This window comes from Dendrobates tinctorius, unplaced genomic scaffold, assembly GCF_039654945.1.
Source record: "Dendrobates tinctorius isolate UK_male_01 unplaced genomic scaffold, ASM3965494v1 ptg000171l, whole genome shotgun sequence".
Classification (NCBI taxonomy): Eukaryota; Metazoa; Chordata; class Amphibia; order Anura; family Dendrobatidae; genus Dendrobates; species Dendrobates tinctorius.
The window spans coordinates 15,373,105-15,399,713 of NW_027361838.1; the positions used below are offsets into that span (position 1 = coordinate 15,373,105).

At 43.0% G+C, this 26,609-nt stretch overlaps 1 protein-coding gene across 21 annotated transcripts in view; it reads right to left on the bottom strand.

Annotated features, from left to right (window-relative positions):
- The window catches only part of EPB41L3 (erythrocyte membrane protein band 4.1 like 3), a 466,618-nt gene that overhangs the window by 310,607 nt on the left and 129,402 nt on the right, over positions 1-26,609 (bottom strand). For 5 of the 21 annotated variants that reach the window (XM_073550924.1, XM_073550922.1, XM_073550921.1 and 2 more), the window contains exon 1: positions 18,195-18,348. The exons of 2 other annotated variants lie outside the window; for them this stretch is intronic. The gene's annotated coding sequence lies outside the window, so the exon portion shown is untranslated. Of the gene's footprint in view, positions 1-17,752; positions 17,932-18,194; positions 18,357-26,609 lie in introns of those variants that run through there. 14 more of the 21 variants (XM_073550916.1, XM_073550919.1, XM_073550917.1 and 11 more) reach the window with 9 other exon arrangements.

Consider the following 26,609-nt stretch of genomic DNA (forward strand, 5'->3'; position numbering starts at 1 on the left):
AGCAGCATGCACAAGAGACAAATCTAGCATGTCAAAAGACAACCAAAAAAACGCAAGAAAAACCAAGCAAAACCTGCTTTTTATCTGCAGATTCTTTCCTGCCAAGAGATCAGGTTTTGCTGCAGAAAAAAAAAAAACACTGAAAAAATACCTAGTGTGAACTTACCCTAAAAGGTTCCTTGAATTTTTTTTTCTATTGTACCATGTGTGAAAAAGGCATGAGATTTTTACATGCTGTGGTTTTCTGTACTAAAGACAAATTGCATATCAGTCATTGAAAGAGAGATTATGACTGTGTCAGATACAGTATGCTACAGCAAGAGAAAAAATCATTTGAAAAGCAGGGTGTGAGTGTACCCTAAAGAAAGATATACATGTAGACGTCAATGTAAAAGAGAAGGTCATCTGCGACTCTCTACCAGACAACCATTCCCATGAGGTCAGTCTGCCTACACCACCAGTGTATAGGTAAATGCTCTTTTATCAGAGCTGAAATATTAACACTGGCAGATTTCTAATTACACTTGCCCTTTAGCTACAGAAACAAATTACAGTGGAATAAAATAATTTACTTAGTAAGCCAGCTTTAGAGTAAACATTTCTTATATCGTCTACCTGGCGATTGTCAGCTTAGCTTCATCCTTAAACCAATAGGACTGCCTCCATTAGGATGTATTGCCCTACTGCCCGATACTGAAATAACCCCATTCACAAGTATGAAACCAATGCACCGTTAATACTCTTCTCCTTCAAGGACCCCAGGGTTCTATAGCAACCAGCACAAGCAATGCTAAACACAGCAGGCCTAATAGCAAATGGGGAGGAAGAAAAAAAATGAATTATTTCCATTATGAGTTTCTCATAGTGATCTTCAACTATTATCCTCTAGAGATAAGCAGAGGACCCTAGTATAGTCACAGCGTCAGTATTGCCTGGCCCGTGAACATTAGCCCCTGTGAACGACCTACTACATGCCAGCATCCCCTGACTCTCTTGATCAGCCGGCATGCCGTAACAGTGTGTGCAAATATTCTCTTGAGAGTAAGAGGACTTGAACTCTAGCGCCACCTATTGGGTGTAGCCAACGTAAAAGTCAATACTGACCCTTTAATAAGATTTTCCAAATTACTTTGAAATAAAAAACCCAAAACCAGACACTCTAGTTGCAGATAAGTGCTTCAGAGTGCTTCCCTTCATAAGTGCAAAGCAGGAGATCGGATGTGACTAAGCTCACTAGCGATCATTTAGCGATGCACCAGCGATCCTGACCGGGTCGGATCGCTGGTTGGATCGCTGGTGCATCGCTAAATGTAAAAGGGCCTTAAGGAAGAGGCCGCTGACAGTGTAAGAGTTAGTGTACACAGACTAAAAAGGTATCATGATACGACCGCCAATGAGTACACTTCTACCGATCGGTGGTTGTTTGTCAGTTTACACGGGCAGACGAAAGTAAACAATATGCACTGAGCAATCTATACTAGACTGCACAGTGCACATAGGATACCATGGTTCTCGGCATTGTGAGTTTTGTTCACACAGGAAGATTACATTGCTCAGAATGATGATCTTTTATGCTGCAGAAAAGATCATTTCACCTGATGAACAAGCGCATTCTCATTCATCGGCAGCCAGCTTACATGGCAAGATCGTGGAACAAGTGTTTTTAACAACACTAGTTCACGATTATCTTGCAGTGTAAATGCCCCTGAAGGGGGAACGTTTCTCCTTGTGGAGAGTGCCAAGATGGCTTAAGCAAATTTATAGGCCATGAAAACCTCCTCTGCAAAAATATGCAAATAGGCTCTTCAAAACTCTATTAACTTTCAGGACTTCTACCTCCAATAGGTGGCACTACTGATCCCATTGTCTGTGTGCATCAAGCTGCAACAATGACATTGAGCCATGCTGGTTAATCAAAAGAGGAGCAGAGGATGCCATAGGGGTAGGCAGGAGGCAGTCCTCTACTATCCACCCATCGTTAATTCAGTCTGTAAGCTAACATATTCTTCAGAGCCAATAATGAACTTTTAATGATTGGGTTATTCCCCCCCCCACTGAAAAATACTGTTCATATACATGTATATGAGAGTAGTTAACTTGATGATAGCTAGTGGTCCAACCACTGGAGCCCTACCAATCCCAAGATTAGGATGCTAAAATCCTAAGAGCGGGGCTTTGCAGACCCATCTTGCATGCAGCGTGGGTGAACACACTCGACATCAGCCCCATTTATTATCTATGGGTCTGCAGAAAATAGCAGAGCGTTTTATTTGGCTTTTCTCCAGCCATCACATTGAAATCTGCAGCAGAAATTGACATGCTGTATATAGATTAAAAAAAATCAGGGGTGCCAATCATTTTCTGCTGCAGATTCCTATGCGACATGTAGATACAATTTTATGAAATCTCATCCCCACTGCTGCTAATGTAATACAGTGGACATTACACCGGAAATATGACTGCTTAGGCCTCTTTCACACTACCGTTTTTGACCATCAGTCAAAATCCGCCAGGTTTTGAAAAAAACGGATCCGCCATTTTTTTTTGAGGATCCGTTTTTTCCCCATTGAGTTGCATTACTGGCGGATCTTGACAGATGGCCATCCGTTGGATCCGTTTGATCCGTTTTTGTGAGGATCCGACACATATTTTGCGCCCGCCGGCATGCCTGGATGGACCATGCAACGTTTTGTTTTTTTTTGTTGGATCCACATTTTCCATTGCGCATGCCCGGAGAAAGGAAGTCAGGGAGAAAATTAACCCTGAAATCCTTTCTGGCGGACGATAAAAATATTCTCTCTCTCGGCCAGCGGTTCCTTTAAAATTCTTCATTTTGCGGATCCGTCAAAAAACGGATCCTGTTGCATCAGTTAGGAACGGATCCGCTTTTCCGCCTTTTTGGCGGATTTTAACTGACACAACAAACTTAAGTGTGAAAGAGGCCTTATACTTCACATTGCAACATACTCTAATGTCTCATACACATGGAGCCCCTGATGCATTATACCACAAAGCTGTGGGCGCTACATCATAAAGGTGCTGGGGTGCAACTCTGTTACTCTACATAGACATTGCTCACGAGCCAATGCTTCTGGGAGAGCATGTCTGCTTAATGTGACATTACAGGACAGAACATAGCATGAAGAGCTGCAATTTAACAGAAAGCATTCAGCAGTACATTAGGAACCGTGGCACTTAGACACTCCAACACTAAGGAAAGGTTGTAGAATTAGAGACAGGATCAATAGAAGTGTTAATGATATACAAATTAAAATCTGGAAACGTTTCTAACCATCTTGACTTATTCATCATTGAATATGAGTGCCACACACAGAAATCCCAGCACTTACATGGCTTGGCTGTTACCAATGAGGTTAGTGGTTGCCTGAGGAATGTTCTGACATGGCTGAATGCACTTGGGTACACAAATTATCAAGATCCGCTGCTGGTAGCTTAGCTTTGAAAATGCAACCAATAAAGTCCCAAATGTCCTAAGGCAAAAAAGTCCATAGTGCAAACTATGTAGCATGTTTAGGCTAGAGGTGCTCCCTGAGCGCGTGCTGCACTGTATGTACATACCATCCTTCAGATTAAAACAGCTCTTGAAAAAGACCCTGGACGGGTCAAAGCGTAAAAATGATTTGTCGGCCTATATTCCTCTAGCCAGCACTTTGGTGAAATATTGTACTATAAATAAATACAATCATATAAAAAAAATAATAAAGTGCAGCTGATATCCTGCTATTTGGTATGTTTAGGCTTCACAGACTTCTCTTACTAATGGCAAGCAACACGTGGCTCTTGGGACATTTTGGAAAATGAGCTGTACCAAATCATTTTCAATTTTTCCATCATTTACATGCATAGCGATCCTATGATTTATTTAATTCCACAACTTTTGGGTCTTGCAAAGTCATTGTCAAGGTTTGTATATGTTCATATTATGGCTCCACACAATTCAACAGTTGTACAGAGCTGTAATACAGAAATCTGCATTAGCAGCAGTGCAGTTTATCAATATGGATTCAACACGAATCCTCCTTGCTAAGGGTTAACATTTTTTAAGTGAAAACAATATGCAACATATTGTAGTTTTGGATCTCAATCTCAGAAAAAGATCATCACATTTTAGCAAGCTATGTTACTAGGATATGCATTTCTTCAGATCTAGAAAATATAATTTTTTTGCCGTATAATAGATCACAGCTCTGGAACATGCGGTAAAAAAATACTTAAATACTTCCACAAGTGGAGCAAATATGGCCACAGTTAAAGGGCAAACCAGTAATATAACAAGGACAACAATGTAACCAGTAATATAACAAGGACAACAATTTTAGAAAGCTGACTACACACAGCTTCACCTAAGGACATGTGGGAACTTCAGACAAGGAAATTCAGATAGTAACATCACAAAAGAGAATATTTTAACAGTTTAAAGGTAGTCTATGAGATGCCTTACCATTACTAAGCCAACAACAAGGTCAAGTAGGTGACTTAATTCCTTCTAACCCCCCAGCCTGCTTTCACCCTTCATAACCAGGCCAAATCTTACAATTCTGACCAGTGTCAGTTTATGGGGTAATAACTCTGGAACGCTTCAACGGATCCCACTGACTCAGAGACTGTTTTTTCGTGACATATTGTTATTGTATATTGTTGGGGGGGGGGGGGGGGGGGGGGGTTTCAAAAAAATTTAAATTTGGCAAAAATGTCACAATTTTAAAACTTTTAATTTTTATGCCCTTAAATCAGTGCGTTATGTCACACAAAATAATACCGTACATAAATAACGTTTCCCACATGTCTACTTTACATCAGCACAGTTTTTGAGAGAAAAAAATTTGTTAGGAAGTTAAAGGGCTCAAAGTTGACCACCGATTTTCTTATTTTTTGAACAAAATTTATAAAAGCATTTTTTTTTCTATTTAGGGACTACATCACATTTGAAGTGACTTTGAGGGGCCTATATGATAAAAGTGACACATTCTAAAAACTGCAACCCTCATGGTGTTCAAAACCACATTCTAGAAGTTTATTAATGCTTCAGGTGTGTCACAGGAACTGAAGCAATGTAGAAGGAAAAGATGAACATTTACCATAACTTTTTTCACAAAAAATCTACTTTAGACCCCAATTTTTTTTTTTTTTTATGTTTCACAGTGGTAACAGGAGTAAATGGACTCCGAAATTTGTTGTGTAATTTATCCGGCGTACGCCGATACCCCATATGTGGAGGAAAATTACTGTTTGGGCGTACCACATGACTCGGAAGGGAAGGAGAACAGTTTGACTTTTTGAACGGAAAAAATTGGCTGGAACTGAGAGTGGACTCCATGTCACGATTGGAGAGACCCGGATGTGCCTCAACAGTGGAAAACACCCACAAGTGAGCACATTTTTCCTACAAAAATTTTCTTTTAGCGAAAACTACTTATGAAGCACACTGCAAAGACCAGAAGTGAAAAAGCACCACATTCATATAGGGGTGCAGTGATAACAGTGACACCACAGTTGGGTCACAGAAGTTTATACCATTGGGCAGTGAACAAAAAATAATTTCCTTTTTACTAGAAAAAAAAATTGTTTTAGCCCAAGATTTTACATTTTCACACAAGATGATATGTAAAAATGGCATCAAAATTTGTCCCACAATTTCTGCTGAATGTAGAAATACCCCATATGTGGCTGTACAGTACTGCTAAGTCATACAGCGAGACTCGAGCGGGACGGAGCGCTATTTGCCTTCTGGAGCGCAGATTTTCCTAGAATATACCTAGTCCCCAAGTACTACAAGAGCAGAATCCCCCCCTCAAGTTACCTCAATTTGGAAATTTTGATCCCATCTGTATTTTCCAGAAACAAGCAACCGTCGATGTTGCTGAATGAAAATTGCAAACTGCCATCGTAGTGACCAGTACATTGCAGTGCCCAGCTCATGCTTCTGGAGACACGCACCCTTAAATTAGGCGAGCCGTCATCACTACAGAAATTGCCAAACATGTGAACTCTAGATGTGATTTAGGCACCCTGGAGCTCAGAAGAGAAGGGGGGATTTGGGAGCGCAAAATTTGCTGAATTTCTTTTTTTTTTTGGGGGGGGGGGGGGGGGGGGGGCGAGGAGCAGTTTCACTTTCCCAGAGCCTTTATACTACCAGTAATTTGGAGTCCCCAATATTTTCGTTAACAGATGGACCTGAGTGGAGACTTGCTTTTTTTCTAGGTTGATTTGAAGCTTGTTGGGAACATTTTACATTTTGGATCACTTATCTAGCGTTCTACGCTGAGCACTTACTTTGGGGCGGCCATATAAATCTCCAAGTGCCATGATTCAGATGAAGCCACCGTACGATCAATTCTGCATTATGGGACAGCAGTTATTCTGGACTCCATCTGGCCTTTGTTCAGCGATGTCCTTTTCAGAAGTGCAAAAATCTATGGCGCTTTTATGCACGTCTAAAAAGACGGACACAGTCATAGGCTAGACGGCATCCAGTGTCTCTGCCACATTATAGGAAATCTTCCGCTGAAAGTTCTGCCTGAATCACGTATTTCAGAGATTTACATGGAAACCCCGGTGTAAGCGCAGGATAAATGTGCACAGAGCCTTAATGTGATCTTTGGGAGGGGTGACGTATTTATTTATACCATTTTCGGGTACAATGTTTTCTGATTGCTTCCTTTTCCAATTTTTAAGAGGCAGAACAAAAATTTACATAAAAATACAAATTTATGGGTACAATATATTTTTCTAAAAAATTTAATGTTTTTTTTCTTTAATTTTTTTACTTTTTTTACTGAGTGCGGTCATGAGACTTTCACTTTCTGTTCTCAGAGCAGTGACTGAACCCGCATCGGCGCCACACCCGTGACCGAAACATTGCTGGGGGGAGGGGAATAAAGTTCATTTTTCTCTCTGCAGTGTTCGGTGCATAACGCTAGTGACCTGTAGATTAAGACCATAACTGCAACTTAATAGTGCTTTTTTCTGGTGACAGGTTCTCATTAAGCATTGTAGAGAAAAAGAACTCTGATCGCTTATATAAATGAGCTCCTCGGGCTGTCCAAAATCAGACAAATGCTCCAGCTCTCCTCAGTAAGCCATGCCCATGACCTTCCCCTTGTCCATAATTGATTGATCTATTGATGGCTGGTGTGCATATTAGCATATTATTGTGATAAAATAGTGGAGCTAATGCTATGGCAGAGCTTACGGAGGAGAGCTGCATAATTTTCCATGCTTTGGACCCCTCAATAATTGGAAGAATAGACATAAAATATATGTACACTACTAAATTATGCACAAATGATGTCCTGTTATATAGTTTTAACGGATTACTCTAGTCAATGTAAAGGTCCGTTACCTGATTATCGTGCTGGTCGCTTGAAAATAACTAGCTCACAAATGGAGGATGACAAGAACCAATGGTTTTTGTGACGTAGCAGCGATATTGCTAGCGATATCGCTATGTCTGATACTTGCCTCCGACCGGCTCCCCCGCTGCTCATCACTGGTCGCGCGATAACGTCCTGGACCATTTCTCGTCGGGCGCTTCCTGTGGCGCCGACGAGCGACGCGTGGACGCGGGCGGAGGACGTCAGGATCGCCGCGTCTGACAGGTAAGTAGCAACCCCCCACCCCTGCTATGTCGCTGGTGAGATCTGCCTGTGTGGCAGCTCACTACCGACCACTTAGCGATGCACCAGCGATCCATATCGTTGTCGGGATCGCTGGTGCATCGCTAAGTGTAACGGTACCCTAAGAGCAATGCTTCTTTTGCTCAGTTTCTTTGAGAAACACCAGTTAGTCACGATATTTAGCCAAACAACAACACGGGAATAAAAACCATTATATATAAAAAAAATAAAAAATTAAAAAAACCGAACAGCTAAAAATATTATGATAGCCTCCTCAGCCATTCAATCGCCAAATGCAGAAAAAAAATCTCTTGACTGACGGATATCCTTTAATATGTTGTGCTGTTTTAGCAGCCATTTCACAGAAAATTACTAATAAAACAACTGTTAGCCACAAAAGGATTTCTGAGCTATCTAGACAAAATAATGAAAACCAATTGAGAAGCTAAGTACACAATGATTCTCCAGCCTGTAACATCTCTAGAGAAATAACCTGCAAATGAAAAACAAAGCTACTGCAAATATAAATAAGGGACTAAATCCACTCAATGTCCAGATTGGCATTTTACTGCTTTTACCCTTGTGCAATCTATTTAAAAGTAGGAAACCAAAAAAATAAGTCTCTTATGCACTACACAAGTATGTCATTAGCTATGGTGGAGAAAGGATAAAAAGTTGATGGACCTGCTGTAGGTGTTTTTTCAACCTATGCAACTATGGTTTGTGATACAAATAGTGCTTTTGTGTATTGTAACGATAAGACAAGTCTTGATGCCTTTAATAAACCTCTACTAAGAAGTACCTTGGTAAGAAAATCAAAAATGTATAAGAATATGTTCAAGTGCCATTATACTGTACATACCGTAAGTGTCCAAAAATTATTCAGAGCCTCATTGCATCGGGGGGGGGGATCCGCTATGTGTTTACAAGGATATCTCCAATTTCTCCATTACAAAATGAGAATCAAAGAAAAGAACACAAAGCTGTGGAAGTTTTCCTTCAATATTATTGTTTATATCCATCTTCCAAATGAAAACATGAGAAGTGCAGAAAAAAAAAAAAAATTACAATATTCACCCAGATCAGACAATAAATTATGAGTCTTACAGAAGATCCATAATTAAGGTGGTGGAGGAAGCTGAAAAAGTCTCAAGGAAACCGCACGCTGTCTAGGTACGTTTCAGGGACCCTTCTTCAAGCATCACGATTTCTGTTCCTTTTTTTTTGCTTTACAAAACATGGGAAACAGAAAAAAGCGCAAATAGTGTCTTATCCCCCGGATTGTTTCCAATTAATTCTAAAGAACTGCTCACCTGATGGTATAGAATAAATGCATGTATAAATTAGCTGCTGCAGATCCACAAGTCGACAAGCGACCTAGTCAGAACCGTTAGAATGGAAAAATGTGGATTATATCTGCGCTGCCATATGATTAACAAATCCAGATATGGTTGGAAAAAACTCTGGTGGTTTATTCTACGTTTTTAAAAGTCTATTGTGGTATTTTCCTGAAGAAGTCATATAGACTTCAAAACACGTAGAATAAATCACCAGAATAAACAACCAGAGATTTTTCCAACCATATCTGGATTTGTTAATAATATGGCAGCGCAGATATAATCCGCATTTTTCCATTATAACGGTTTTAAGTAGGTCTGATAGGGATAACAGCTGAAGCCCTGGAAAACAGGGAATTTGGGAGTATGCCCTGACGACGTCATTGATTATAATGATGTAGAGCATTGTGCTCTGTAGAATATATTTTTCAGCTGTACAAGCCTACTTGAGGCAAGCTCCAAGATGCAGTTTACCACATCTTGAATCCTAACATAAATCCTAACACAAATAGACATTTAAGGTCAAAAACGGCGATGTCCGGCAGAGCACACAGTGACTCCATCTGCATCATTACAGTCAATGGTCCAATCAACGTATAAGCCTGAATCCAGTTTTAATGGACTTCAGTCATAAGCCCCAATGGAACAACTGACCATAGGCTAAAACGCTAAATGAACACAACCTTAAAGCTAAAATAACCAATTTATTTTTATAGCACTTTTCTGTGCTATTTATATTCTTTACAAGACTTCACACACTAACTCTCATTCTTTATGAAGCTATAACCACTCACTGAATAGAAGCCAATACGTCTACTGTTTGCATGGGTATGAAATACGTTATGTAGTAATTCTAACAATTTTGCATTTTAGTTAATACTGTGTTTTATGATACATTAGTGTTTGCTAAATATACTAATCTTGGGGGAACTGATAACAAAAAAATTATGTTGATTGTTCTCACTATTTCAGGAATGCAACCTACACATACAGCAGAGGCTTACAAGTTAAATTGCTAGGTTAAACGTAAAAACACAATGAAAACCAGTTTCTCATCCTAATGATTCATCACAACACCTAGAGAAACAGTATGGCGTCACTGTCTCCATAGCAGCACCCTAACACTTAGAAATGTGGACCCCAGAGAAGCAGATGACACATATGGATCCATCTCTAGGCTCCCAGCGAGTGCTGTCAAGCCCAAGGCAGGAAACAGTAGCGGCCACTCCTCAGCACAATGCGATAAACATATACATTATTTTTAATAACGCAGGATTTAAGGAGAAGGAGTTGGAGACCAAGACAGACTTTTGAAACTATTGAATAATGAAACTCCACAGAAACTGAGACAATTGTGGCATGGAAAAAGGGGCCAAAATGGGATCCACATTCCATAAAGGGCTTGATTAAGATAACTGCACTATTGCAGGCAATTCCTTTTCATGCAATTGCTTAGTATTGTAACAGTGACCCCACTGTTTCATCGTTGAAGGCAACCTTAAAAAAAAAGCACAAATCATCATGACATTAAAGGGAGTCTGTCACCCCTTTTTTTGACCTATGAGCTGCCGGCATCGACATCAGCGGCTTATCTACAGCATTCTGTAATGCTGTAGATACTGTATCTTTCAGGTTACATTGGGAGCTAAGAAAAAAAGAGTTAAGGCCCTTTTACATTTAGCGATGCACCAGCGATCCGACCAGCGATCCGACCCGGTCAGGATCGCTGGTGCATCGCTAAATGATCGCTAGTGAGCTTTCATACAGAAAGACCTCACAGCGATTCAGCAGCGACGCAGCGCACGATACTTACCTTTCACACACAGCGATCCTGACGTCCTCCCGCCCGCCTCCACGCGTCGCTGGACGTCACAGCAGGAAGTCTCAGCAGGAAGCTGACGACGAGAAATGGAGCCGGACATTCTCGCGCGATCAGCGATGGACAGCGGGGGAGCCGGTCGCTGGTAAGTATCACACATAGCGATATCGCTAGCAATATCGCTATAACGTCACAAAACCAGTGACGTTTTAGCGATATTGCTAGCGATATCGCTTAGTGTAAAACCCCCTTTAGATTATACTCTCCTCGGCGTTCGGTCCGGTCCGATGGGTGTCACCGTCCCGTTCGGCGCCTCCCCATCTTCATACGATGCTGTCCTCTTCTTCCCTTCTGTCGTGGCTCTGGCACACTGCTCTGCCCTGTTGAGGGCAAAGCAGAGTCCTGCAGTGTGCAGGCGCCAGGAGAGATCCGGCGTCTGTGCACTGCAGTATTCTGCTCTGCCCTCAACAGGGCAGAGCAGTGTGCCAGAGCCACGACAGAAGGGAAGAAGAGGACAGCATCGTATGAAGATGGGAGGCGCAGAACCGCAATACCCATCGGACCGAGACTGGACCCCCCCACCCCCCCCACGGTGAGTATAATCTAACTCGTTTCTCTTATCTTTCAGGTTACATCGGGGGCTTATCTACAGCATTACAGAATGCTGTAGATAAGCCCCTGATGGCGATGCCGGCAGCTCATAGGCCAAAAAAGGGGTGACAGATTCCCTTTAAGCTTGTATGTGGAAGGCATATCATTCATACAGCTTTTGACAGATCTCTTCTACCCTGACAAACTAGAAGTCTGCCGTTTCTTCTCTCTAGCGAAGACACAATATAGTAGCTAGCTGCCTTTACTATATGCTGGTGACAGCCAAATTGAAAAAGCCACAAGCTATCAGATTTCATGTCACGATTTTAATGGTGCAGTTGCGTTCCAAGTCTATTATTTGTTGTTGGAAAGCTGAACTTTTCTCCTTAATGGCCCAGAGAACGCCTCGGAGCAACTCTTTGTCTCACTAAAGTTGTTAAACCAAGTACTGTAACGGATCCGTAGCAGAGATCATTTGCAATGAATTGTGTTTTTTTTTCTTTCCAGCAAATTCAGTACAAAGGACAACGAAACTTACATCGGAGTGGAATACTAAGTCCATCATTGCTTCAGAGAAAAGGAGAGAGAAATGTAGTCCATTGTGTTCACTGAGCACGGGTGTCACTTGTAATGGAACATATACTTACTAACACTAAGTGACACTTTAAATCCTGCATTTATGAACGGATTGGATACAGTACATGATCTTTCCTATACTATTGGCTGACTTGTAAAACTTAACCACATAGATGCATTGTTACCCGGTCTAAAGGGTCACACTATGAAGTCTGGAGCTGAATGCTAAGCAAACTGTATATAGGAATGTTCAAAGAGGTACATCAGCAGATTACAAATGACTGCAAGGGGAATATCTGAGTCCAGCAAACAGAAAGGAATCAATGTTTCCACATGCTTTGTATCCAAGTTGTAACACCATCTTTCTTACATCATTTACACTGGTGGTGAAAAACAGTTACAACAATTGCAAAGTTTAGGAAGAGTTTTAACTGTTAGGCTCAGCATGAATGTGGTACTATGGTTAATGCATGCCGTGTGCTAGTAGGGTCAATGACTGCCTGTATCCACCATCTGCTTTTTAAGATGCAATAACACACACTGGGAATTTATCTGCTATTTGTATAATTTTCCTGGAGTGGATACATTGATAAATAACGTTTGGGATTTATGCCATATTAATGCAGTCCAGATTGTGTCAGGAAGTGAGAGGGGCTTCGAAGTTGCATCAAGCATTTATAAATATGATGCTTTTAGCCCGTGTCTGATTCATTCACACAGTGAACCCCTGTGTGGAGAGATAGTAGTTTGCATTGTGGGTCAGTACTAAAGAGGACATATGACCTGTCCTTACATGTCTGTCTTAGGCCAAGTTCACACGGGTTGTTTTTGATGGGGGGTTTTATGCTAATTTTCAGCTTCTTTTTCCATTTTTCCATTACCAGCAAAGCCTATGATATGTCAGAAATCTCATGCACACACATTGTTTTCTTGTCATTAGGATTTTGTGCTTTGCATGTTTATTTGGGACATAGAGCACGTCACTTTCAGCGTTTACCCATTGACTTGAATGGGTGGTGAAAAAAAAACGCACCATAAATGCAGGTATCGTGTTTTGCAGTTTTTGTGCCGAAACCTCATTCTTTGGAATAGGACTTTCTTTTTCAATACTAAACTTTATCAGCATGCACAAGAAACAGATCTAGCATGCCAAAAGTGCCGCAAGAAAAAAACGCATCAAAACCGCCGCAAAAAAACACACAGGAAAAACATGCTTTTTTCCTGCAGCCTCTTTCCTGCCAAGAGACCAGGTTTTGCTACAGAAAAAAAAAACGCCTAGTGTGAACTTACCCTTAGCAAGTATTTGTTACATAGTTATATGTTAACGTTCATCAAGTTCAACCTTTCTCCACCAATTACACATTCTTTGTCACTAAATTATATACCTCCCACAATGTCATTTCTGCTGAGAAACACATCTAGCCCTTTTTTCACGCTGTTGCAGTGTCTTGTGGTAGGGCATTACACAGTCCGACTGCTCAAACTGTAATGAAGCCAGAGTCGCCTTTCGTCCACCTGTAGAGTGTGCCCCCTGGATCACTGTAAGGTCTTTTTAAAGGAATCAATCATGTGCTAGTACTTTGTATTCACTACACAAGTATTTATGTAAATGAGACCTCCTATGAGATGCCTTTTTTGCTAAGCTAAACCAATCCAACTTTTCCAACCCGTCATCATATGAGAGGCCTTCCATCCCTTGTAATAATCTAGTTGCCTGCCTTTGAACTGACTAAGTTTCGAATATCCTTTTTATAATGCGGAGCCCAAAACTAGATGCCATATTCTAGATGTGGCCTCACAATTGACCTGTACAATGAATTAACAATTCTGGAGCATCTTTGCTCAGATGAATTGACAATTGGGTGTTACTATTTCCCTTGTCTATAGGAGGTGTGCATACACCACATAATATGGCATAAAGAGCTGATCCCAATTGCTCAGCTACTTCTGTAACTCCCATAGAAATAAATCCAATCGCTACTTGCAGAATGCAGTTGCCATGTTATCATGCCGAATGGGAAGTGGAGACCCCCTATTCTGTAGATAGATATGGGTCTTAACAAGTTTAAACATGCTATAAGTGGCAATAATTGGGATAAGTTTACAAAAAGTTATTTACAACATTGAAAGTGAACAGTTATCCAAAGAATAGGGTGATAGCTTGTTGACCGCTGTGATCTGGGCATGCTTTACTTGCCCATCTTTGGCGGTCCCAAAGAATGGATCCGTGGTCACCTGCACAGGCACCGCTCCAATCTCTCATCTGTGGAAGTTTAAGTGCTGGAATCATCTCAACAATGATCACATTGTCACCTACCCTAATAGGGGATGTCTTTCAATATTAGGAATAACACTTACCAACAGTTTTTGCCTTATCACTTTTTAGACTTTAATTTACAATGAAACAATTTTCTGCTAGATAAATACATTTTCAGGGTTCACCTTTTTCTCACGTGCAGAGGGTTTCTGATTTATAGTATATGATTTTATAGAGTAAGAATACCATTTAGGCTGTGTGCCCATGTAGCGCTTTTTAAGCGTTTCCGCAGCGTTTTTTAAACGCGCGATTCTACTGCGGAAACGCTTAAGAAAAGCATTCCATTCAATCGGAATTGAAAACGCACATGTTGTGCCAATGGTGCGATTTTTACCGCTGCGGAATCGCTTAGCGGTAAAAAACGCAGCATGTTCATTAATTTTGCGGAACCACGTGCGATTCCGCATACCATCAATTGTATGGGCAAAAACGCTTAGGAAAATGCATGCTAAAACACTTGACAAAGGCTTAAAAAAAGTGCGTCAAAAACCGCATGCGTTTCCCAGGAGCAGGGTGTGCGATTCTGCTTCAGAATCGCTACGTGGGCACATAGCTTTAGGCTACGTTCACACATAGCGGAACTCTCGCGGAAGTTACCGCGAGAATTCCGGAATTCCATTCCGCGGGGGGGGGAAAATCGCATTTTAAATTCCCGCGATTTTCCTGCGGAAAAACTAGCGATTTGCAAGTGTAATTAGCTTGCAGAATGCTAGCGTTTTCCAAGCGATCTGGAGCATTGCTTGGAGAACTGATTGACAGGTTGGTCACTCGTCAAAAAGTGTTTGACAAGTGTGACCAACTTTTTACTACTGAGGCTGCCTATGCAGCATCAGTAGTAAAAGATTAAATGTAAAAAATACTGTTATTCTCACCTTCTGGCATCCCGCGCAGCCTTCCCGCCTCTCTCCACGCTCCCAGTTGCGATTCTGCTAAATTAATGAGCATACTGCGTTTTTTACTGCGAAGCGATTCCGCCGCGGAAAAAAAAAAGCAGCATTATCACAGCGGAATCCAATAGGATTGCATGGGATGCTTATTTTTTGTGGCAAAATCGAGCGTTTAAAACCGCGACGAAAACGCGAAAAAACTGCGACGTGTGAACTCAGCCATACTGTAACCAGTACAACAGCCCATGGAGATAATTCACCCCATGTCATAATAAAACTAATTTATTAATCAATCAGAACATGTGATATAACATTAAGGCTGTGTGCACACAATGCAGATTTGCAGCGGTTCCGCAGCGGATTTTACCGCACAGAAACGTTGCATATCCGCATTGTGATGTACAGTAGCCTTAAAATCAATGTAAAAAAAAAAAACCCGCTGTGCAGATGCTGCGGATTTTTCCGCGCGGTTACTTCTTTTGTGCGGTTTTCCATCTCCCCTGTCACCAAGTCCGCAGGGGGAAAACCGCAATGGAAAACCGCAAGAAAACCGCAGGAAAAATGGAAGAAATCCGCAGGAAAAATGCAGTTCATTTGACCTGCGGATTTCTTCCATTCTGCGCGGAAAAATCCGCAGGGCCAAAAAGTACGTCTGCACTCAGCCTAATATGTGCATACTGAGTATTTGGTGAGTTTTTTACCCCAGTATTTGTAAGCCAAAACCAGGAGTGGAACGGTCAGAGGAAAAGCATAAGGGATCATACTCACTTGCGAGAGACTCGCACGATTCTCTCGCATGAAAACCTGTCACTGCCGCCGGCACTGGGACCGGAGCATGCGGCTACAAATATTTCTATGCAGCCTAACGCGCCAGTCCGAGTGCTGGCGGCAGTGCCAGGTTTTCATGCGAGAGACTTGCATGAGAGTCGTACGAGTCTCTCGCAAATTAGTATGAGCCCTAATAGAAACATTTGCACCCCTTCTACATTAATCACCCACTCCTGATTTTGGCTTAAAAATACTGGGGTAAAAAACTCACCAGATACTGAATGTGTGCATGTGGCCTAATAATGAGAATCTTCCCTTAAATAAAGATATCGGTGATTAGGTTGCTTTTAATTCCTGCTGTTAAGTGCTGTCATTTCTGCTGATATAAGGGTGTTCTCCCAGCTTTAAAAGATAGCTAAATGTGAAATCACCCTATTCACACCCTAATAATGGTGTCGAAAATTAATTTAGCAACTTTTCCCAAGAACATCTCAAGGACTTCTATTTACTGGCACATTGTAATTAAATATTTAAATGAACAAACACTGAAGAAATGAAAAATTAAAAGGTAGCGAGGCAACATTTAATGTATACAATGCTAATAAAAAAGAAAGAAAAGATTTCTGTATACGTCAGAATAGCATATGACTTTGGTGACACACTGACTGCAATTTCAGTATTTTAATCACTCGGGCAGAAAAGACACCATCTTCTGTATAAAGCACTTCCCTGCTCTGCCCACCATGGGACCAGTCATATTCACTCAATTAGTGATGTGAAATCACACAGAAGATCCAGACAGTCACCGGGCGCCCCACCCTTAACTCCCCGATGCCATAATGATGTCACACTACATGGTCAAGCATCGCCCGCACTGCTCCCAATACAACAGCAGTGCACCCTGCCTGCGGACATTTCACACACACCAGCACAATTATATAATTAGTAGAGGAGAAAATCAGACAATAAGGGACACAATATTGGAATACTGAATGTAGGGTGCGGCTACTAGACCATCCGAAACTGCAGCTAGAATAAGCAATTCACGGCTCAGATCTGCAAAAGTTTGGGATAAGTGACACGAAAAGCCATTTAATACACAGGGAAACTAAAAATCCAAATAAAAATATTAATTGTGAACCCAAATTACTATATTATTTGCAGTTGTCATGTTCATCGATATATAGCATGCATGTATTTGCAAATCTCGGAATACAAATCGCAGTCGCTGCATTACTATAACTGCATTGCCCTTAGACTAATAATACCTTACCTACCTTAAATAAGTAAGACCCTTTAGGACCTAACAGCGGGGTACATTGAAGCATGCCGCACTGAATGAGTAAAGTGGGCTAGAGATCTCCAGGGGCTGGGGAGGGGCCGCAAAGGTCAACATGCATGAGGGTTACGCTTCAAGGCTCTGCACAGGCCAATTATGTCAAATCATGCCACAGGGCAACACTAGGGACCAGTGCCTAGTTCTGAGATGTAGTCAGTACCAGAGCATCACAACAGACCACAAGTATAGGAATGAACGTGCAAGAATATAGGACGCAGCCCCTAACAATAGAACGTCCAGAATGGGAAAGCCGTCCAGGCCCGGGCTCCCACTGCGGCGGAAGGGCAGTACGTATTTGTACATATATACATATACACACACACAATCCCATACACACGTCCTCTCCTGGCCAGCAGAAAGTTGAACTCTTGACTTGGGCTCCAGTTCTCCCTGCACAGCTCACATCTCCCCATTGACCCCAGCCTTTTCCATTGCTCACAGTCCAGCTGTGCATAATGAAAGCCATATGTCCTGTACTCACTGAGCAGCCAGGTCCTGCAGGGAGGGGAGATGCCTGGCACTGCAGAGGTGCACAGCTCTACTCGTCACCACACCCACCGCATTGCAGAAGGCAGGGGATGCTGCTGGGGCCGGTCAGCAGCAGGATGGAGCGACTACAGGGGGCTGAGCCCTCCCCAGCAGGTAAGTGCACCCCGCGGATTGGCGCAGCGCCTCATGATGGGATTTTTCTCCTGCAGCCAGAAGGTAACCTGATAACAGCAGAGCCGGAAAGTGAGAACAGCATATGTCAGGCGGCACTGCCCCGACAGACCCCGCGCCCCTCACCTCACGTTACCCTGCAAACTGCAGCCAGTCACAAAAAATGGTGCCTCAGGAAAAGCCTATATGCGCGGTCCTCGGCTGCAGCAGCGCGGGCACAGGACGGGAAGCCGGCATACGGGTGCAGCAGGCACAGCACATACCTTGGGTTCAGCACCACCGCTGCCCGGGGAGCTCGCTGGGATCGGGTGAGCAGTGTGCAGCCACGCGTCAGCTGCCCGGCCCAGTACACTGCACAGCAGCAGCAGCGGCGGAGCCCCCTCAGCACACTGCGCGCCCCTCTACTGCACGCCTCAGCCAATGGGAGCCGGCACCGTGCAGCCAGCCCGCCCACAGGACGGGAAGCCCACCAATCACCGCAATGACAAGGAGCCAGGAGACGAGGTGTCTGCACAGATGACTGGCATTCAGCTACGGGACTGCTGGCAGACAATGCGGCCGGGAGGGTCAGCGACCACCAGACTGCTGCACCGATCACAGCATCCTCTGCAGTGAGGAGGGCGAGCTGCATGGACCCAGGGCCAGTAACAGTACCACCGGGGCTAGTAAGGGTACCGTCAGGGCCAGTAACAGCACCACCGGGGCTAGTAAGGGTACCGTCAGGGCCAGTAACGGCACCACCGGGGCTAGTAAGGGTACCGTCAGGGCCAGTGACGGCACCACCGGGGCTAGTAAGGGTACCGTCAGGGCCAGTAACAGTACCACCGGGGCTAGTAAGGGTACCGTCAGGGCCAGTAACAGTACCACCGGCGCTAGTAAGGGTACCGTCAGGGCCAGTAACGGCACCACCGGGGCTAGTAAGGGTACCGTCAGGGCCAGTAACAGTACCACCGGGGCTAGTAAGGGTACCGTCAGGGCCAGTAACAGCACCACCGGGGCTAGTAAGGGTACCGTCAGGGCCAGTAACGGCACCACCGGGGCTAGTAAGGGTACCGTCAGGGCCAGTGACGGCACCACCGGGGCTAGTAAGGGTACCGTCAGGGCCAGTAACAGTACCACCGGGGCTAGTAAGGGTACCGTCAGGGCCAGTAACAGCACCACCGGGGCTAGTAAGGGTACCGTCAGGGCCAGTAACGGCACCACCGGGGCTAGTAAGGGTACCGTCAGGGCCAGTAACAGTACCACCGGGGCTAGTAAGGGTACCGTCAGGGCCAGTGACGGCACCACCGGGGCTAGTAAGGGTACCGTCAGGGCCAGTGACGGCACCACCGGGGCTAGTAAGGGTACCGTCAGGGCCAGTAACAGTACCACCGGGGCTAGTAAGGGTACCGTCAGGGCCAGTAACAGTACCACCGGCGCTAGTAAGGGTACCGTCAGGGCCAGTAACAGTACCACCGGGGCTAGTAAGGGTACCGTCAGGGCCAGTAACAGTACCACCGGGGCTAGTAAGGGTACCGTCAGGGCCAGTAACAGTACCATCAGGGCCAGTAACAGTACCACCGGGGCTAGTAAGGGTACCGTCAGGGCCAGTAACAGTACCGTCAGGGCCAATGACGGCACCACCGGGGCATTGTCTGTTCCTCCTCAGCTCACTAAGTTTACGTCTCTTCCTCAGGCATCCATTGCCTGATGAAGAGACCTGAGTAGTCTCAAAAGCTTGCAATGTGTTACCATCTTTTCAGTTAGCCATTAAAAGGTATCAACCACTGAGGACTCTCAGTCCTGAATATTTTTCTATCTACTGGCTAACAGGGTACAAAGTTATACATCTTTCCTGTAACTTTATGTTCACACTTACCCAATCATTACAAGGAAAATATACAACTGCAGCAATTTACACGAATTTCATTCACACGCTACAGAAAAACGACCAACACATTTTTAAAATCAAATACATGGGCCATGCCAACAGTGAACAAGTCTGTGGGACAGTGTTCACACCACCAAAAGACAGAAAAATACAGTAAAACAAACGTATCAAAATACTCTGCTGTAAAAGAGTAACAGTAAACAGCAAGTGCTAGTAAAATGATAAAAAACAGGGTATTTGGTTGATACGTTTTTTTGCAAAACATGTATACTAAGCCGCTCTACCAAACGTCACGATATACCCACCTCAGAGCGGTCCCTAACCTGTGCATTTAAAAACCTGATCATGTGTATAGTACCAGTATGAGCAGGATTCAGACAGGTAATGTCTGATGTGGACACGCTATGGAAGACTGCTTTTATGTGCATGGCCCACAAGTGAGGGGTGGAAACCTCCCCAATCTTGCAAAAGCAAGAAACCAATTGAATACAAGCACAAACATGTGGCCCATGTGTTTGTATTCAATTGGTTTCTTGCTATCAACCAAATACCCTGTTTTGTTATCTTTTTACTAGCACTTACTGTTTACTGTTACTTTTTTATAGCAGAGTTTTTTTTATACGTTTGTTTTAATGTGCTTTTCTGTGTTTCACATTTTTAAAATCAGCAGCATCACGGTGGCTCAGGAATTAGCAATGTAGCTTTGCAACGCTGGGGTCCTGGGTTCAAATCCAAGGACAATACTTGCATGGAGTTTGTATGTTCTCCCTGTGCTTGCGTAGGCTTCCCCAGGTTCTCCGCTTTCCATCCACACCCAAAGACATACTGATAGGGATCTATGGTAGATTGTGAGTCCCAATGTGGACAGTGATGATGATGACTGTAAAGTGCTGTGGAATTAATGGCACTATATAAGTAAAATAAAAAATAAATTTGCTATGGATGGTCCAGATTGAATTGAACATGGAAGGCAATAAAGTCCAGCTGTGGATCACAGCCAAATCTGCAGCACAATCTTAAAGCACCACTCCAACGAGGTTTATGTTATTTCAGCACTCAAGCGGTGCCACCAAGTTTCCTGATGCTAATATTATACTTACCGGCCGCTGTTTCCTGATGCTAATATTATGCTTACTAGCCGATGTCTTCAGCTTTTCCCAGTGCCACACCAGCCCTGATCTGCCATCTTGTGACTGTAATTTCTGACTGTCCGGAAGTCAGAGGAAACAATGACAAGCGCTCAATGCAAATCTATGAGACCCTCGTCCTGGCTCTGTTGAATACATTGAGTAGTGATTCCCGGGTCACCCAACAAGCTCATGTCACAAACTGCTGGAGACCGACCGAAGCAGTGGCGAGTAGAGCCGAATACAGCGGTCGGTAAGCATAGTACTAGGTGCAAAGAACTTAGATTAGTGGCAGCATTGCAGTGGTAAAATTAAAAAAAAAAAAAAAAAAAACGCTACTGTTGTGCTCTGATACAGAAAGATTTGAGTAACTTATTTCACTCGCTTGGTATCACTAGCCTGTCCCCCTTTGGCACTCTGTATCCCGGCCTCCAATTTGGACGTGTGCTGTAGACACGGGACTGCGGCAGCGATCATACATGTCGGCATACCATCCTCGAGGCCAGGGTACAGAATTCTGGGGATTAGCCTGACGTCATCATGGAAGAGACATTTTGTCTGGAATCTATTGAACTTGGTGACACACAGGTAGTGTAAGGAACCTCCATTGTGGACATATGTACAGACGTATAGCCACCACCATGCTGTCGCTCTACAGTAGCAGGATACTGAACCCCGGTGCTCTTTGAAATTTGTGTAGCGCACCACTTCTGATGCGCTGTGATTGAGTGACGCACTAATCTAATAGAGGACACTGCAGCCGCTACATCTGTATCAATACGTGCAGTGAAATCTCTCCAAGAAGACCGCACCTTTATCCATACTGGAGTTCAGATGATACATTGTGATTACTGTGCATAGTGACAATCTTTGAGAAGACCACCACTCTCAAGGACCACTTTTCAATGCCATATTGGGTGGTAGTCGCAAGGAAGTTTCACTATATAATGTTAAATCATTTACTTTAATGACTCTCCTGCTTCTTAGCAAATGACAGCACCGACATGATATACATAGGGCCATTGTGTACTGAGCCACCCCCTTCCACTATGGAGCAGTGTTCATTCACAAGCACAGGAGTCACAATGAATGCAAATGTGTTGTTCAAAGCAAACATCGCAAGGGTACTAATGATGTGTTCTATGGGGGACCGTGATCACACACTCCACAGATATAATTACTGACATTTACCATTATTGCCTGGATGTCCCCTTTAATAGATTGCTCAATATTCAATACTAACGTTATTGGCTTACATATGAACACTATATGGGCAAAAGTATTGGGAAGTATCTCTTAATCATTGCGTTCAGGCTTTTCATTCAGTCCTATTGTCTAGAAATTCCAGCCATAGTAACGCAGTCTGCTTGTACTAACATTCATGAAAGAATAGGTCTCTCTGAATTTGAGTGTCTTACTTAAATTAGGACGTCACTATTGTAAAAAGTCAGTCTGCAAAATTTCTTCCCTTATAAACATTCCACAATCCACTATGAGTGATAATATTGAAAAGTTTAAGAGTTTAGGAAGCACAGAAACTCGGCTACGAAGTGGAAAATCATGGGAGCAGCATACATAAAAGTCGCCAATGCTCTACCGAATGAGTCAACAGCGTTCCGAACCTAATCTGGCATTGGCATCAGCACAGAGACTTTGTGCTCGAGAGCTTCATGGCATGGGTTTTCTCATCCGAGCAGATGCATATAAACCTTACATCACCAAGCACAATCCATCAGATCGAGTGGTGTAAAGCTCACTGCCACTAGACTCTGGAGCATTGGAAAGTGTTATGTGGAGTGGCAAATCACATTTCTCTATTTGACAATTGATGGATTAGTGGGGGTTTTGGGAATTGTTTTGTGCAAAGTGGAAGAGGGATAATGCTATGGGGTTATTTTTTAGGGGTCACCCTAGGCCAATCTTAATGCTTCAGCATACCAAGACTATCTCATCCAACATCAGTTTCTGACTTCACAAATGCTGTTCTGAATGAATGGATACAAATTCCCATAGACCTATTCCAAAAACTTGTAGAAAATCTTCCCAGAATAGTGAAAGAGTGCCTGAGGAAAGAGTAGGTTCTAGTCCAAAACGCGTTGCAATAAGTTGGACGTCTTTTTTTAGATTTACAGCCTAAATTAACCTTTGTCAGTGGCAGTGCCCAGGATCTACCGCACTCCTCTCTCCATTTGGATTATACATCACCCTATTCAGGTGAGCGACCAACCCTCCTACTCGCCCTTACCTGTTGCCCACAATTTTACACAGGGCGCGCCTCCTGTTTGTTTTTTTTTTTTATCTCTACAGGCTTCCCAAGATAGTGGATGCTATTGTGGCTCCAATAGGAGATAACAACTCTGCATTAACGCCAACTGATTTAGAATCAGATGTCCGAAAAGCTCTTAAAGGTGGACTCTGTCCCAACACCTTTGTCCACATACAGTAGTGCATGTGTCCATGCTGTTATATGTACAATCTTCATCAGTATGTAACAAACTCTTTCGTGCCAATTCATAAAGGGTATTCATTTTCCCTAGTAAATTCACACATCTAACACAAAGAAAGTAAGTTGGGAGTCTGTTGGCTGTTTTACCAGGATACATTATAGTCTATCTTTATGTTGGATTTTGATGTATGTGACAAAGTGAATACATTGGCAGCCATGATTCCACCCATTTCAATGTTAACTAACTCCGAAAACTAAGTTAGATTGGTAAAAAATGTAAAACATGTCTATCACGTAATGCTGAATAAATGTCCATTTTTCTTTGCATATTATCATCTTTCTATTGCTGATATCATTTTCTTTATAAAGGTTTTTCTTTTTCTGGTAATTGTAAGTGACCTTACTTAGATTACTTTAGCAGCCCCAGTAAAATGTCAGCTGGAACTTTACGCAATGGAGATAAATGAGATATTTAGCAGTCAGATAGCTTCTGAAATAGAATGCCAATACCTTTATTATGCGTAGTAGACATTTATTTAGGCATTATACAAAGATAAGGATATGAAGCCCACCCAGGACTAGCCCCCTAACCTGTACTCCTTTGTCTGACCAGGCATGCTGGCATTTATAGTTATGCAACAGCCTGAGGACTTAAGGTTAAGAGACTGCTGTCTTTAAGGGGTTGAGCCTTCCTGCGATCTTTGGGAGGCAGAATGAAAAAAATCAACAGCAGATGAAGAATTGGTTTTATTTTTTACGCTGTTCTTTGTGCGGTATAAGTTATTAGACTACTGAATTCTTTGGATCGGTGCGATTACAGAAATACCAGATTTATACTGGGTTTTTATGTTAGGCTGCTGTCACACACTAAAAGCCACTTGCATTACCATATTTTGAGAGATATAATTTTTCCATATACCAGCCAACAGAGTCATGTGGAAGCTTGTTTTTTTGCAGGGACAAGGTGACATTTTTATTAGTACCATTTCCAGGCACATGACATTTTTTGATCGCTTTCTATTCTGATTTTTGGGAAGCAGAATGAACAAAAAACTAGAAATTTCAGGAATTGTTTTTAGTTCCATCCTTGTATGGTAAAATTGCTAAGGCAGTTTTACTCTTCAGGTCAGTACGATTATAGCGATATCACATTTATATCTTTTTATGTTTTGTCGCTTTTACACAATAAAAACTATTTTACAGAAAAACTAATTATTTTTGCATTGCTGTATTCTGAAACAATAGAAAGAATGGAGTGCATAACCCAGCGCGCACGGCAAACTGTGGTGGTCAGCCACAACCAATATCAAATAAAAAAAGAGGGAGAAGCCAGTGCTGCCTAAGGTTAGAACGCAATACATAAAGTGCATATGTACATATTAATTTCTAACTGTACTTTAAAATGAGACATTTAGCAAACAATTGATCAATTCTTTGAGACGCCACGGCAAATGCACGCCATTCTTTCTGTCTTTATTGTTATTGATCTAGGCTGCTGTGCACACACAGCAGTCCTGCCCTGCCCCAGGCTCTATTTGATTGTGCACCTGTTTCACCCTTCATCTGTGGTTGCTGGCCTGGCGGTGTGGAGGTTAGACCTGATATGTCTATGTCCGGACCTGGTTAGCCTTTATCTGCGTTTGCCTTTTCTGGCGCCATGGGAGCGATTCAGAAACGCTTCAGGTACATTTTGTATTTTATGCAATCTTGCTTTTAATTTATTTAGGAGGCCATAATGGCACAGCGAATATTCAAAAAGTAAAGTAGGACTGCCCCATATGAGAATGCCTTGGCATGGCGGGGTGGCTCAAATAATTGTTAGCTAAATGTCTCATTTTAAAGTACAGTTAGAAATTAATATGTGCATATGCACTTTATGTATTGCGTTCTAACCTTAGGCAGCGCTGGCTTCTCCTTCTTTAAATTTTTTTTACGTTTTTTTTTTTTTTGCTCGGTACCACTATGGGACTTTCACAGCTCTGATCGCAGTTATAAAGCATAGCAATGTAGCGCATGCTTTATAACTATCAGTGCTGTAGAAACAAGCTAGTTAGATCAGGCACTGTGCATGATCTAACTAACTTGCTAGCCCTGGTGACCCGTATGTCATCATGATAACATCGGGTCACCATGGTAACGATCGGCCCCTCACGATGACGTTGCGGGGGCGCTTCCTCCCTGCCTTCTAAATCCTGCGATCGATATCAATTGCAGTGTTTAGGGGGTTACACTGCCGGGAGCCGTGCAAGCACTAGCTGATGGTAGTAAGTGCCGGGTGTAGGCTGTCATGTCAGCGATCCTGTGTGCACAAAATCTCTTGAAACAATCACTGACCTCAGGGAGACTAGTCAAAGAAAACACTGCGGCTGCCGGCAAAGGCGGTCAATCAGTGAAATCCTACTGTAGGTGCAATGCTCCCTGGGAAATACAAATATGCAAATAAAGTCCGTGGAGCCTCATTTAAGAGTCTCAAACACGGCACTAGCCAGATCTTGGTATTCCCCTTGTCATATCTGTAAAGTCGTAAAGAGCTTGATATTGACTTAAAGGGCCACTTAATATGGTGGTAATGGTGGTTTCCGAAAGGAGCCACCCCTTAGCTGGGTCCTTCCCTGGAGGAAGATCTGGCTAGTCCTGTGTTTGAGACTCTTAAATGAGGCTCCACGGACTTGATTTGCACAAAATCTCTTGGACATATCTATAAACATGACCTTAGACGTAGCCATATGTCCAGGTATCCAACCTGGACATATGGCTACGTCTAAGGTCATGAAGGGGTTAAACTGCACATTAGAATAGTTCTACCACTTTCCAACATGCTGTACTTCATGTTTCAACTCCTCACTATTTTTAAGACAGTTTACAGTTCGTGAATGAGAACATTCCCGATACTGCACATCCCTACTTTCTCAGTCCTGAAAAATAGATCAATTGTAGACAGTGCTTTGTGAGCCAAACTGAGCAACAGCAGCAAAGCGGCCTTCGTCTGACCAGCCGCACCTGCTCCCTCTCCCTGACCTCATGCTTTTAGAAGGACTGCTGTAAAGGAATATTTTTATATGGTGAGTGCCGCCTTGTCTGTTACATGATTCTTACATTTTCCTCCCCATAGTGGGAACTTTTGAGCTGCGCACCGCCATTTCTTCCACTGGTTTATCGGGCATTATGTCATTTCTGTATATGCACAATGGAGAGTGCCGAGTTTTTTCTGTTTTTCCTGTTGGATTATTTGGAA